This window comes from Artemia sp. Qi Xiang Cuo, chromosome 4, assembly GCF_049724085.1.
Source record: "Artemia sp. Qi Xiang Cuo chromosome 4, ASM4972408v1, whole genome shotgun sequence".
Lineage (NCBI taxonomy): Eukaryota > Metazoa > Arthropoda > Branchiopoda > Anostraca > Artemiidae > Artemia > Artemia sp. Qi Xiang Cuo.
The window spans coordinates 9912844-9928973 of NC_142797.1; the positions used below are offsets into that span (position 1 = coordinate 9912844).

The window sequence follows — 16130 nt, forward strand, 5'->3', positions numbered from 1 at the left end:
GAAGTAAAAGTTTATTGCGAAAAGAAGTTTATGGTGATTTTGAAAAAGAGCCTGAAACCCATTGAAAACGACGTCAAATCGAAACAAAAAGTGCACTATTGGAATCAGCATGATCCAAAACTTTTGTAAGATAATTATAGTCCCCCAGCTTGAACACGAATGAAAATGACTTTTTTTGCATGGGTAGCACTGATCTGTCCGACCTTTTTTTTTCTTTTTTTTCTAGCAGGGGTAGGGGGTGGCCAGAGCATCATAGAGAGTTGTGCAATAGCTCATTCGAAAGGGAATCAAATTTGTAAGTGCCCTTTTGAAGTGACCAAAAAGATTAAAAGGCAAATAGCCCCCCCCCCCCTCCCTACAGGCCCCTCCCCCAAACTAGTCCTATAAAAACTTTGAGATAACCATTTTGTTTAACACAGTTCAAAGGTCTAATATATGTGGTTTTGATGATGATATGGCTCTCGATGGCCCCTGGGGAAAGGCTATATGAGTAGAGAGGGGGGCGCTACTCCGAACAGCACACCAAATATGGGCATAGAGTCCCTAGGGGAGATGGATTTCTGAGAAATTGATTGCGTAATCAATGTGTGTCAATAACCTAAATTTCCAAGGTCGATGTTGTTGTTGTTGTAAGTGCACGCTCTCAGCGAATGTCAAGGTCGATGTTGTTGTTGTTGTAAGTGCACGCTCTCAGCGAATGTGAAGGTCGATGTTGTTGTTGTTGTAAGTGCACGCTTTCAGCGAATGTCAAGGTCGATTTATTTGTTGTTGTTGTTGTAAGTGCACGCTCTCAGCGAATGTCAAGGTCGATGTTGTTGTTGTTGTAAGTGCAGGCTCTAAGCGAATGTCAAAGTCAATGTTGTTGTTGTTGTAAGTGCACGCTCTCAGCGAATGTTATGAGTTTCCAGAAATAGAAAACAGCATTTGTTGTTGTTTTGGACATGTACATGCTCGAGGCGAATGTCATGGTGTCCAGAAATAGGAAACAGCATTTGCTGTTGTTGTTGTTTTGGGCAAATGTTATGAGTTTCCCGGAAACAGTAAGATCACGTGTTTCCTTCTCAGCCAATCAGAGGGCTTTGTTTACATAACAATTTGACCTTGAGATTTCGTATATAACGGGCATGCAATGTGATTCAATTATCAGAAAGTATTGTGATACAATGGATAGAACAATTAACATAATTGATGAGCCTGAGGCCTTGGCAGCCACAATTTACCATGTGAGTGCATTTTTATTTTCAAGCGAATTTTCCTTGGACATCCTTCAGTATATTCAGCTAAAACGTAAATATATTCCTTTACCCCCAAACCCCCCCCCCCCCAAACCATACAAACATCATTATAATCAATGGAAAACATAAAATATATTCTTTTTACCCTAACCCCTCCCCCTCACTGTTTTACAACCCCTAATTCTCGCAAAAAGAAATAATTATCCTTTCGTTAAATTCCTTCCTTCTATATTTCCAGCTAAAGCGATCACTGACTTCTGTCAATTTTTAATGAAAATGCCGCTCTGTTTTGACACAAGACTCCAATGTTAGGCCTATAATTAGCTATCACCCTTTCCGGTTTACAAACGCGGTCAACGGAACTGTTCTTCCGTCAAATTAAAACACAATGATGCAATAATTAAGCTAGGCCTACACAACCTGTATGGAAGTAGAGAAACAGGTTATTTTCGAATTAGGGTCTAACAATATCCCCCCCCCATTACCCACATTGTATTACAATCCCAAATTCTCGCAAAAAGAAATATCATTTCGATAAATTACTTCCTTCTATATTTCCAGCTAAATCCCTAGCCAGCTAAATCGGTCTAGCCAAAGGGTTTGTTTTGGTTGTCAAATTAAAACGATTTTAGGCAATAATTAAGCTAGGCCTATGCAACCTGTATAGAAGTAGAGAAATGCATTATAAACAAAATAATTGCCAACAATATATTTAGGACATTATGTGAAAGGGGGAGGGGGCAATACAGTGCTTCTAACAGCTTCGTTGTAAGTAAATTATGTAAAAGGGGGAGGGCAATGTCTCAATTCTACCGCCATCAGTGTAAAATGAAAACAAACTGCGCAAGGCTAGAAAGATAGGCAATCGAGGTTTTCAGTGCTTTTACGTACTTCAGTGTTTGTCTGAAAATAGTAGTCAGCTAATTTTGTCTGCAAATTAGCGATAGACCTAGGGTGGGTTAATTTTCCTAAATTTAGGGGAGGGGGCGTGAATCCGTGATTTTTGTCGGGGGAGGGGGTTAGCACTTTTAATAGTGACAAAATAGAAAAGATAATTGCTTCTTACCTTAGTTGCTTCTTCGTCATTTAGTGATTTTAGCTATAACATTTGAATAAAAGGTAGTAAGATTTGCCTTTCGCTTGAATAAAACGCATGATTAACTCAATGAGAGGGTAGACTTAGGGTGGGTTAATTTTCCTAAATTTAGGGGGAGAGAATATGGGTTTTTGCTTTACTAAAATGAGATAAATACTTTTCTAAACAAAATTATGTTTAATAACTTTTCTTTCTTTAAAAAGGGAGAAATTATTTTGATTTGATTTTTTCTTCTCTTCTTTAAGGCAAATTATGAAGAATTTGTGGACCCTACATCGATGAGACATATGACTGGCGCAAATAGCGAAGAATCCTCCTCGCCGCCACCCGCTAAGAAAGCAAGGGCTAATAATGCGCCCCCTGCGAAGGCTACTATCATGCAATATGGTCGCTGGCCAAAACCCTCTAGCTCCACGCTACTTGACCCAATGCAACCTCTCAGAAAACTAAAGAGAGAGTGGGCGAATAGCTATAATGCCGAAACCCCACCTACGCACGCTTTTTCAAGGGTCTCAGAAGCTGCCCCGGCTGCACAAGTCACAGCTCCTGTACAAGAAATTAACGTCACCGCCCCCTCCACCCTCCAACACACGTTACCTGGTCCTTCGGGCACCCAAGCCCAGACGGATTATGCAAATGTAAGCATTTTTTCCTACCTATCTATTTCTTCCAATGTTTTTTCTTTTTCAATCCCAATATAAACTTATCGCTGTGAGATATTAGCCCCTATTACATATCTAAATGTAATTTTTTGCAATGAAACCACTCTTTTCTAATCTTTGCTATCGCTTCGATATCTCATAAGAGAATAATTTTAGGTAATTTCTTTTAATAATCATCGCCTTTGAAACTCAAAATTATATTTTTTTTAATCTTTACTATTTTCTCTGTTGCTATCATATATATTTTTAGGTACCTGTGAAACAAAGACTGCTCTTTTTCAAGTACTTTTGAGAGAGAGATTATCCCATCTGTCACATATTGACGTTCTAATTGATACAGAATATTTATATCGTGCCATGTTTCGCTCTTACGGAGAATATAGAAATCCAATGTCCTAAATATTAATTTTACAGACAATTTGTTCTCCGCTATTTCAGAAAACACAGAATTACGCAAAAGCCATTGAAACCTTGATTGACTAAAACCGCTAATGTAAAACAAAACAGGAAAAGGAGATGCCAAAATTATTTATAACCTCGCGCGGAGAGCTTTATGTCAAAACATAGCGGCATAATGCCTAAGAAGTGAATGGAAAGCGACTTAACGGTTCTCAACATTTTGAAGTTCAAACTCGTTCATCTAACCTCCATAATTAAACTCTTGTGTTTACTGAACCTGTATGGAATTAGAAATATTTCAACTTTTGACGGGCATTATGTAAATGCGGACTGGGAAGAGCTGTGGGAGGCGCTGCATGCGAAAAAAAAAAGAACAAAGTGCCGCCTTCTGTGTCATATCTTAGATTATCTTAAGTTGAATTAACCAAATGTTGTTATGCAATAATCCAAATTTTAACAGTAGGGGATGATTTGAACACTTTGAAAATAAGCTATTTTTTCATTTATAGATTGGACGACCATTGGTCCCCTACTCTCCGTCCAGTGAAGAAGGGGAGGAACCACCAGCGGAGTTTCAAGATAATGAAACATGGGACGATATCATTGAAGTACCTTTCGATATTGATGAGTTTTTAGCTGATTTTTTTAATGTAGAAGCTAGCACAGTTGAGCTGGTAGACTTGAGCCCGAACACTTTGCAGCCTTTAAATGATTTCACAGGGAACCCTCCTCCACCAGCCACCGAGACCCTACCTAGGTCACTACAAAAACATTAAGTGTTGCATGCGCATTTTTTTTTGGAAACCCTGGTGAGTGGGGGTAAGATCCCCTAGGGGGAGGGGGATACAACTTGCCCCGATTTTCAATGTTCAAATACGATTTTAAAAGAACTTGGTGATTAAACTGCCTCCTGTGGAGATCCCTTTAAGAAACTAATGCGGGGAAAATATTTTTTTGACCACGTAGAAATTGCGCATGACTATGTAGATAAAATTCGTGCACGACTGGAGAACCAAATTAAGTTGTGGGGGGGTAGGGATTCAATTAAGGTCTCTATTGTTTTAAAAGTGTTCTATTTAAATGAGGGGAAAAGTGAAGTTTATTATCATTATATACATTCCGAGATGCGTTTGGTTTATTCGAATTTGGAAAATTTTGAGGGAGCTTTCACGGATTGGGTAGATCAAATTATAACGCATCTTGAGAAATTTAATGAAAACAGTAGTGGGTCTCTAGTTCTTTTTGTTGAAAATTTAAGTGTTAATATTTGTAAATTTAGGAAAGATTTTATTTTAAGAGGGGGTGGGGAAAGGGCAGTAGTTTTAAATTATAATCCAGATCTAGTAGGTTGTCAAGGTGTCCAGCGGATTTTTTTTGAAACAGGTCAAATGTGTTTCAGATATGCTTTCCTCATATCAGCATTCGAGCCTCTAGCTCGGGACGCTACTAAGACCAATTTAGACAATTGGGCTATACATGGGAAGGACGGGTCCCATTTCCCAGTTGTAGATTTTTCTTGTTTAGAGGGGAAATACCCAGTAACGCTTCGAGACATTGATATTTTTGAAAGGGCTAATGCCCACTTAAATATCGGCGTTACTGTGGTTCAGTATGAAACTGAATTTGAAGATGGGGTTCGTTTAAAAAAGAAGGCGGTGGTCTTCCCTGTAAGGGGCCCGTCAATTGATTTGGTCAGACACTGGGTTTGGTTGCGATCCACACCCCCTAGTGACCCTGTCAAGTCAATGGGTCATTTTAATCCGAAGCCCGACCGTATTAGAGATCTGGAGGGGGGTAAGCACCGGGGGGCCCATTTTTACTGTCCAACATGCTTGTCACAATTCCTTAGTGATATGAAACTGCGGAATCAAATGAGGCATTGTAGCCAACATGACTACCAGACAGTGGAGACGGTTTCTGGGGATAGGGCTATTTTACGATTCAAAAATTTTCAGAACACACTTCTCCAGTGTGACGAAATATCTTTAGACTTTGAAGCTAAGCTGGTGGAGGTGAACGACCCCCAATTTCCAAACCGGGTCAAAGAACATCAGGCTATTGCAGTGTCCTATGGCCATGCACAAAGAGATAGTTCTAAAACCATACGGTTGTTAGAAATAATAGAAACATTGGATGAGGGGCCCGAGTTCATGGTCAATGCACTGACTAAACTAATTGGCACGGCTAATGGTGCTATTTCTCATTTGAGAAATACCACTTATCCAATGGTGTTGTCCGCAGAGGATCGTCTCGCGATTAAAAATCAAAAAATATGTTGGGTTTGTAAGGGGGAGTTTGCAGAGGAGGGGGATAAGGGGACTAAAGGGAAACGAGGGGGGAGGGGGAAAGTCAGAGATCATAATCACTTATGGCAGGAAATATCCTCGGGGGGTAGTAATTTTAGGGGGGTTGCGCATCAATCGTGTAATTTAAATGTTAGCCAGCAGTTTTTTATCCCTGTTTTTATTCACAACTCTAATTATGACTTAAAATTTATTTTACCGGCACTGGCACGTATGCACAGAGAGGGAGGGGGAGTAGATTGTCCATGGGTAAATAGTTCATTTACCTATAACATTATTCCCAAATCGGCCGAGAAGTTATTGCTTCTCGAACTGAAATGGCAGGCAGTGGATAATGGGCATACGTGCTGGAATAAAATCAGGTTTTTAGATTCTTTTAGTTTTTTCTCCAAGGCATTGAGTCAATTGATTCAAGTGCAAAAAAGCGACAATTTTGATAGCTTTCCCTTGCTTAAACAGCACTTTCCAGACAGTGAAATGTATGACCTGTTGACCTGCAAAGGTATATACGCATACGACTATTACTGCTCTGGCGCTCGCTTAAGCGACGTGAAACTATCTCCAATTGAAGCTTTTTACAATTCACTGACCAGCAGTGAATGCACAGCCGAGGAGTATGAGTTTGCCAAGAAGGTGTGGTCCAAGGGGGATTGTAAAACTGGGTGGGATTATTGTAGACTGTACTTGGCCAGTGACGTTCTAACTCTGTTGGATATAGTCTGTAAGAACACAGACCAAATCTATTCGGAGTTCGGGTTAGATATAGGCTACTATTTTTCCACACCCCATTTAGTGATGGATTTAATTTTAAAAATTAGCAGGGAGGAAATAGGCCTAATCCCCGATGTAGATCAGCACCTTTTGTAGAGCGTTCAATGAGGGGAGGGTATGTTTTTCATGGGGACCGCGTCTTATCAACCGATCCGAGCGGACAAAGCACCGGTGCAAAGTCAAATGCAGTGTTCTTGGACATGAACTCATTGTACCCCTCGGCAATGTCTCACTACTCATTGCCGTGTGGGAACTATCAATGGCTTGAGAATCCTTGTGAGTTCCCCGACATTAACACCGGCGAGGACAATGGGCCACAAGGATGGTTCTTTGAAATTGACGGTCACAGTCCGCTGGCACGTCACGACTCAGTCAAAGATTTGTTTTTTCCCTGTATCACTCGACCGTTGAGCAGGGGCTCGCTGAGCCCCCACAATCGATCATCGGTTGAGGATATGGGTATGCACTGGACCCGCTCTAAACAAAAACTGATAGCTGATTAGGACCATCAGGAGACTATCGTTGTTCACCATGTGCTTTTGCACTGGATGGTGAGCAACGGCTTCAAGATCACCAAAATACACAGGGTCCTGCAGTTCAATCAGCGACCATATTTGAAAACGTTTATCGACACGTTTGTCGATAAACACTCTAGGGCAAATTAAAAGTTGGAGAAGGAAATATACAAACTGATTCGATATTCAACGTGTGGCAAAATGTGAGAGAGTGTACGTAATAGATCTCACTGCGATGTTATCACTGACCCACTAGAGTGTGCACTAATCATTTCCAATAACGCTTTTACCTAGTTCATGAACATAGAGACTGTCCTGATTCTTCTAATCAAGCGAAAGCTAAATGTAGTGCTGAACAACAATATAGCGGACTGCAGTTCATTACTGGAAATATCCAAAAAGCTCATGTTGTCGTTTTTTTACAATTTGTGCAAGGTGTAATGGCCACGGGAGGGGAGGTTCAAGTTTACTATGGGGATACAGATTCTCTGCTGTTAAAGGTAAATGGGACTGAGGATTGAGTGTGTGAACTACAAAAAGATGAATAAATTTGATTGTGGATTGATTTCACAAAGTGGAATTAATCACTATACCCAGAGCTGGTAAATCTTCAAGCTCCAAACCTATTCGTTATATTACAATCCTAGAAGGGGAGGGAGTTAATATCCAGGGGGGTGTTCCCGGGTCCCAAAGTCTATTGCGTTGAAACTCATAGTGGGGATAAAAAGAAGGCGTGTAAAGAGGTGACTACACACTTTGTAAAGATCAATTTCGACATGAGAGTGTATAGAGACTGTTTAGAAAGTATCCTAGTGCCAAGATCACAAGTGCTTGCAATTTGCTATATACAGTACAGAAATTATACTATGAGAGTGGAAAAGAATGCAATGTCATGTATATCCGACAAGGTCTATGTGCTCGAGAATGGTGTGAGTGTCCTACCTCATGGTCACTACCGTATTTCAGACCGAGTTAATGCATAGACTATCGCAATCAACTTGGTCTGGATAAATTAACCTAATCTGACTAACCACTAACCACCACCACCAACCTGTTCATAAATTAAATGCTCCAACCTGTACATAATTTAACTAGCCTGACAATCTAACCACCTTAACTCAACCTCATCTAACCCAATCTAACCATCACCACTAACCCATCCACTAACCTACAGTAGCAGTGACGACAACGATTCTTTTTCCCCCGCGGTTCCCGAGGGGGGGGGGGGCCCTTCCCGCGGCCCCCCCGGGGGGTGGGGGGTCCTGCCCGGGGCCGGCCGGCCTGCGGCCCTGCGGCCCGGAGGGGGGGGGGATCCCACCTTTAAAGTCACCGTAATAAAGTTCAACTGTGCTATTGTTCCCGTGATTGTATTTTCAAGTGTTTTCTGTTTTGTCGTTGTTGTATAGGAAAGTGTTTTTTTTTGTACAGAAATGTGTTTAAGTTTACAATAAGTGCTTTAAAAGATGGACAGAAAAGTGCTGTATAGAAAAGTGTTTTTTAAAGACAATAAGTGCTGATGATGGAGAGAAAAGTGTTTTTTTATAGAGTGTTATCATTGCCGAGCAGTTCATGTTGAACAAATAGAGTTTTCATGTTGACCACTATGAAATTTTGTCAACTGTTTTTGTTGAACAAGTGTTATTCTTATCATTGCAGTTCATGTTGATGACACATGTTTGTTTTCATACACTGCCGTAATAAATGCTGCCACTAAATATTGTTTTTTTTGTTGTTCTTGAATAGATAGATGTATGGGGAAAATACTACTTATTAATTGGACACGTATGATTTACAGTTAGTTGTAGTCCGACTGTTGTCCCCAACAGCAGCATGTATCAATTTAAAACACCCTTCAAATCGTTTCTGTGTGGGCCCTCAATGTCAGGGAAAACCACACTTTTAGCTAAAATAATTCAAAATTGCGATAAAATGTTTTTGGAAAAGCTGAAAAAAATCTACTATTGCTATAGTATTTGACAGGAGTCATACGATAAAATAAAAGCTATTGCCACAACCATACCAATACAATTCATACGAGGACTTGATGTTTTCAATAGTATTGAATCGAACTCGTGGTTGATTATTGATGATTTGGCTAAATCCATTGAACACTTCTCGCAGGAAATGCTACAACTGTTCACTGTTCGCTCTCACCATGAACACATTTCCATAACTCTGGTTCTACACAATCTGTTTCATCAGAGCAAATGTATGCGAACCCTTGCATTGAATTGCACTGTTTATATTATCTATCGAGTCGTTCGGGTTTCTAGCGCACTCATAAAACTAAATAATCAGATATAACCACGCCCCCCTAAAATTATGTTGTAAGCATAAACAAAGGCGACAATCAAGCCCAAACGGTAAAATTTTTTGGATATTAAAAAGAGCACACCCGAGGATCTACGTGTAGTCACCGACATTTTCGGCAATGAAATGACAGTATATCTTCCGATGAACAGTAGAAAAGGCTATTAATTACTATTAGGACACGGAAGAGGGTAGATGAATAACGGCATCTATTTTCCGTTTTAAGCACTTCAAAACCTCTGTTTAGGAAGGCCATACTCAAACATGGGTTCGACAATGATTTTATTAATATAATATCTGAACTTTGTTTAAATTTAACTGCGGGAATTTTTCACCTGTCTTAAGTTTTTAGAAAACATACAACGAAACAGGTTTCAAGGGTCGGTGCCTGGGCTTTTAAAAACAAGGGAAAAAAATTTAAAACGAAACGGTTCCTTCAGGCAGGCGGTAGCTTTTTCACACTTTTACTGCCAATAATTGCAGGACTTGTAAACAGTTTTCTCTAGTGAGAATGGCAAAACCATATAAATTGACACCATTTGAACTTGACCTCTCGCCCGTCGAACATTTTGAAGACAATCTAAGCAAATTCATTAACGATGAGAATATTGCCGATGACAAAAAACTGCTTTTACTTCAAGATGCATTGCGACGTGTGGACAAACATAAACCTTATCGTGAGAGACCCACCGTCGCCGCCACTGATCCCTCTCAACAGGAAACATCTCCTCAAGATTCTGCAGCAGCATCAAAGGAGAAGGAATTGAATTCAAGTGTATCAAAAATTGGAAACCTATTGCCACTCACCTATCGTGAACAGAGTAAAAGAGTATTATCTTATCTCATGCTGGAAGCTGACTATCAAGTTCAAGTCGAGGGCACAGGGAAACGAATTATAATTCAGGGGAAAAGTTATAATCTAGTTGATTTAATTTGTGATATGGTGACGAATCGTAAAGTACTTTTATCCTTTGACGATATTCTATACACCTTTCTGTGTGTATCAAACTTCCCCAAAAGTCTTATTGGCAATAAGCAAATTCTAAAGAAACTAAGAGAATATAGTCCTTCAACAACGCCAACACCAACAACATCATTTAAAGAAGAAGAAGAAGATTCAATATTTGAAGATACTATCAGCGCCACTGATTTTAAAACACCTGTGGCTGCTAGTCAAAAGCGAAGACGAATTGATTCACCCCCCAGTGTGCAAAAGGGGAGTGGACATTACACTACATGTTTACGCTCAAAATGGATGAAGTTCTGAAAGGTGTCTATGAAAATATTGGTGAAGTGGGAAGTTTAAGTTCTCCCAAAACGCTTTTTAAGGCTGTCTCCGGCACCACCAGCTTGAAAAAAGCTAAAGATTATCTAGAGAATGAACCGAGTTACACACTGCATCGGAATCACAGGCTTCGCAGCAAACAATATCGACAAACTAAAGCCTTTTTCCCTCTGCATATAATGCAAACGGATCTTTTAACTTTAGACGCACTTCAACAACGTCACAATGCACCCTACAAATATATTCTGGTGGCAATTAGTGTCTTTAGTCGCTATGCCTATGCCATTCCATTGCGATCACAGAGAGGTACCGAAGGTGCTAGGGCCATTGAAAGTATTTTATAACATGATTCGTACAGACAAATTTAATTGGATCTCGGTTGCGAAATTGTTAATCCTTCGTTTCACCGGCTACTTTATACATATAATACAGTACAACATCTTATTCACAGCCCAATAAAGTCTGAAATGGCTTAATTTTTGCTAAGACTGATTCGTCTATTAATTTAAAAATCTTTTAGCCTGAAAAATACACCGGCTTTTATTCATGATTTAGATGAAATCATGCGGACATATATCCATCGACCTCCTTGACAGCTGTACAAGTAACGAACCATAGATGTTCATTGGAATAAAAATGCATTTAACGATTTTCTAAAGAAAATTCTAATGTTGAAAAAGAAAAAAAAATCAAAAGAAGAAGTTCAATGATGGCGACACTGTTTCAGTTAATTAAACCAGTAATATTTGTAAAAAAGGGAATTATTTATGGAGCACAGAACTTTTTAAAGTGTCCAAAATCCTAGACATCGAACCCACGACATATCGACTGCGAGACACCAAAGATGATGAAATTCTCGGTGGTTTTTATGAATATGATCTGCAAAAAGTTATAAACACTAGTGAAAATTATCAAATTGAAAAGATATTAAGGAGTCGTACACGCCATGGCAAGAGACAGGTGCTTGTTCGCTGGCTAGGATACAACTCAGATTTTGATTCTTGGGTCAGTGCTGAAGACAGTAACAATGCCCAATGATTTCTATGTGACTTTCATGTCCAATGTTTCTGATCCTCTCTACAATGACTTGAATAGAACAAATGATTTTTGGACGAAACTCCCCCCCACCATCAAATTCGACGGAAAGCATGAAGTGGCTCTTGTCGACTGTATTCTCAAAAATACCTACGACATCCTGGGAAAAGATCGTAAATATGAAATAAAAATTAGACCCTATGATTGGCCGCCTCCACCATCCTCAAGTGATCAAGAACAAATTCAAAAAATCAATTGGATGAATTATCCATATATTGAATTACCCTATGAGGAACTCACCTGTATGAATGATTTATGTCGTTCTATTTCTAAAAGAATTTCTGCTCGTAAAAAGGTAGCTTTTCATTTCAACTATTCGACGGAGGAGGGCAAGATCTACATTAGTTCACCTATTGCCAGTGAAAAGGTTATTCTCAACGATAATCTAAAGGATGTTCTTGGCTTTAAGCTCAATATAATCAGTGGCAAAAGTGCCGGAAACACTAATTTCATTTTCGCTGACTATCTGCCTGCCTTCTCCACGGACACTTGCATATTTCTCTACGCTTCATTTGTGGAAACATCTCGAGTTGGTAATTCAAATGTTCCCCCTCCTACGAGTTCTTGAACGAAAAACCAATCAAGAACATATTCACCACTACAATATAAAGCATCTTCAGTATAGTCCCTTAAACACTTTCTATGTGGAACTCTGTCAGTGAACACTACAAACCTAATTATGCGATCCAATAGCAATTTCAAAGGGTTTGGCTGTGATTACATGCCATTTTCGTCACATTATTCAAAAGCTAGACCTCTAATAAAAAAGTGCTATTTACTTGTCCTGATATTGACTGCTATGTTAATACTCTTGGCCCAAGACAACCGGTCAATGGAATGGACTATTACAAGGGTCACTCGTCAATGTCTGGCTACGGTCTTGGCAGCTGGTTTCCTAAGCTGTTTCGCTCTGCACTACCTCTGGCTAGAAAATATCTTGTACCGGCTGTGACAGATTTTGCATCCTCTACACTATACGATTGGGGCTCTGGCAAGGACTTTAAAAAGTGCTTCGGAAAATCTTAGGTCCAGTGCGCGAACCCTTGGCGAGAGATTAAAACAAAATGGTAAAGGCTTAAAAAGGTCAAGAAACAATGCATCATTAGTCAGTCTCCACTCAGTTCGGAAACGAAAAAAATCATCCCTTTTGTCAAAGAAAAGAAGGAAAAAGCCGACACGTGCTGTAAACAGAAGTCCCAGGAAGAAAATTGTTAGATCGAAACTAGATTTCTTCTCCTAAAATGTCCTACCTACCGCATAAGGATTTTCAACCTTCAATCACCGCCTCATTGAATCTATTCAATGCTGAAAATGTTGATGTGAGTGTCAAGCATGGATACTATGAACAATTTTATCCACAACAACCCCTCTCCGATAATATCCACTTTCAAATTTATTCTAATGAAGACTACTTTATGGACATGTCTTCAACATTTATAGATTTGCAAATGAAAGTCCGGAAATCCGATAATACAATCCCAATTCGGGGCGATGGAATATCCTAGGAAAATTGTATACTACATAATTTATTTAGTCAAATTATTGTCTAAATCAATGGCACGATGGTGAGCACAAGCAACAATCTTTCAAATTATACAAGCTATAGGCAATTCATGCTGATGAAACCCAAGTCATACAAGGAATTGAGAGGCACCTCCAATGGATATGAATATATTACTAATACTGATAGTACAGATGCTCTTAAAAATGCTACAACTAGCGAATTACATCTAGTTTGAAAAACATATCATGAAGTATTTAATATACAAAAATTGCTGCCACAGAATGTTAAAGTTGATACAAAACTGACGATTGTACCATCCAATTTCATATTGAGAAAATAACTTGCTGCCAATCCTGAGGTAAGTCTCTCCCTCACCTCGGCAATACTTCATGTACGCAAACAACAGGTCATGAGTTCTGTTGCTTTGGCCGTGGAAAAACTGAGAGCCAATGGAAACAATATTAAACTACTTGTTCCTCATACAATCACCAATCAACGTCATATTGCAATGGGCTCACGCACCTTCACCGATTCATCCTTTATCAATGGTGAAATTCCGTCAAAACTTGCGTTGGCATTTGTAAAAAGCGCCAGTGCAATAGGATCAAGGACTGAATGCCCATATAAATTTGAGATGTTTGGACTTTCATCTCTTGTGTGCAAAGTAAACGGTATCCCACTCTACAATAAATCTTTTGATAAATCCTATAGAATATTGTACGAGTTGACCATGCAAACCCTAGATCATGACTCTCAACTATTTGAAAATGGTATAACCATTGGAAGATATGGTTGCTAAAACACATGGTATCATTGTACTGGATTTGTCTGGTACACAGGATATGAGTATAGTACGTACGGGGAGTGTCCGTTTAGAGTGTACATTTGCCGACCCATTGGCTGAGAGTATTGCACTAATCTCACTAAATCAATATGAAACCTATTGGGAAATCACTCCCGAAGGCAGTGTTCTACTAGACTTAGCGCCATGAACACCAGTCAAATAATCAATGTATTTAATATAGACCCCTACATGTCCCAGTACAAATCCTATTGTCTGCCCTCGGACTTTCTTGGAAAAATTCGAAGTGCCAACAATACCTTGATTATTGTTAATAGCAGTCCGTCGACTGTGCTGACGGGTCCTTGGCTGTGCATCTTTCAAACAATGAAGACGATTGAATTTTTTGATCCTCTTGGTCTACCCTATACATTCTACACGCCTCACATCAGCAACTATATTGAGAGCAGTGGGAAAACTATTATTCAAAATCGGAAGAGGGTTCAGGATCTAACGACTAAAAGCTGTGGATTCCATGCGCTGCTATATTTTGTGTTCCGATGTCGCGGTTATACTTACAAGAAGTTTCTCAAAATTTATGTTGACAATCCACGTCTGAACGACTTTCTAGTGGAAAATATCCTCTCAGACCTATATAATATTGATTTCAGTACCCTAAGAGTAAAGGGCTTAAAAAATGTTGGTGAATTTGTTTATTAATAAAATGCATATATATACAACAATGTCTTTAAATATTCACTTTAGATTTCTTCTTGTTTGGTGTATAGGCAACGGTCATGAACCACTAATGCTGGTAAATCATTTGGATTCACTGTATATTGATCTTGATTGACGGCAAAGTCAGGGTCACAATTTCTACAGTACAATGTAACTTCACTCTTGTCATATCTCTTTGTATAGTCAATGATACTATTTGCATTCATATTATGAAATTCACGAGTTTCAATCTGTCTATTTGATGCAATATCACATACAATGTTTTCAAATGGTGAATCACATTCGGTAACTGCAAAATAAAAATCACTTGGTTTATAGTCATAGTTGGTGGTGACGTCACAACGATGACGTAGAAACCAGATTGTCTTGTTATCCCAATAGTTGAATCGTAGACCCGAGTCCACTTCCCGGAATAATTTAAATTCACGACGATACCAATCTCGTAGAAATAAACTGAAAATACGTGTGGGGTTATTCCCAATCATAGCGGGGTAAGTATTCTCCCACTGATCACATTTATCATAGTGACAATTGGAGCACAGGTGGCCTCTAGGATGCGAGTCACACACCTCCTCAAGACATGAATTACATCCTTTAATTTGTACTGCATAGCCTCTATGTAATTTACAAGGATTACATAATTTACACTTTTCACTATAGTCATCAATAATTGTACAATTCTCACATTGAGTCCAACTGTCAAGAGTGTACATGCACAATGGACATATATAGAACATTTTTCAGTTTCCAATGTCAACTCAATCACAGCTAAAGCGAAACTGATCGTCCTCGCTCGATAAATTCAATGAGAGGGAAATGGGGGAGAGGAGTAGCTCTGTGCCGTTGCCTCTTTCGATTGACGGGGAGGGCCATCTACATTGAATTCATTGGCAATGTTTTCAAAAGTATATCCAAAGTATGATTCTGCCTTTTTCCAATTAATATATCAGTAAATTACTATAAGCATTTGAGTCACATTTTAAAAGCTTCATACAATAGCCCAATGGGGGAGAATCACTCCTCATTATATTGTCAAGTGTTCCCTGACAAGAGAATATCCTGCGTTTAAGAGATAACTCGAGAAAATCATCATCCAAAATCAAATGTTTTTCCATAAACACTAGATTTGATCTAATTCTCTCTTTCTCAAATTTATTCATTTTTTAATCCTACCACTCTGACTGCTGACTCTAGACTGACCCTGATTCGTTAGCCCTAACCAGAAAAGAAAGAAAACATTTTCGATTTTGAAACAATTTTATTGAATAATTACAACAACAACATCAATAATATAGAGCATGTACAATTAGCGATACTGTTTATTGTCTTCAATATTTTTCACCAATGCACTTAAAGCACATTGAAGTCTATTCACATGTTCTATATCAACTTTAGCGGCAAAACATAATTGATCATCAATTTTAAATTTGCTCAAG

The 16130-nt window shown here is 39.1% G+C and overlaps 1 protein-coding gene across 3 annotated transcripts in view; it reads right to left on the bottom strand.

The window, feature by feature from the left end:
• The window catches only part of LOC148952769 (uncharacterized), a 166746-nt gene that overhangs the window by 28575 nt on the left and 122041 nt on the right, over positions 1-16130 (bottom strand). The gene's annotated exons all lie outside the window — the stretch shown is intronic.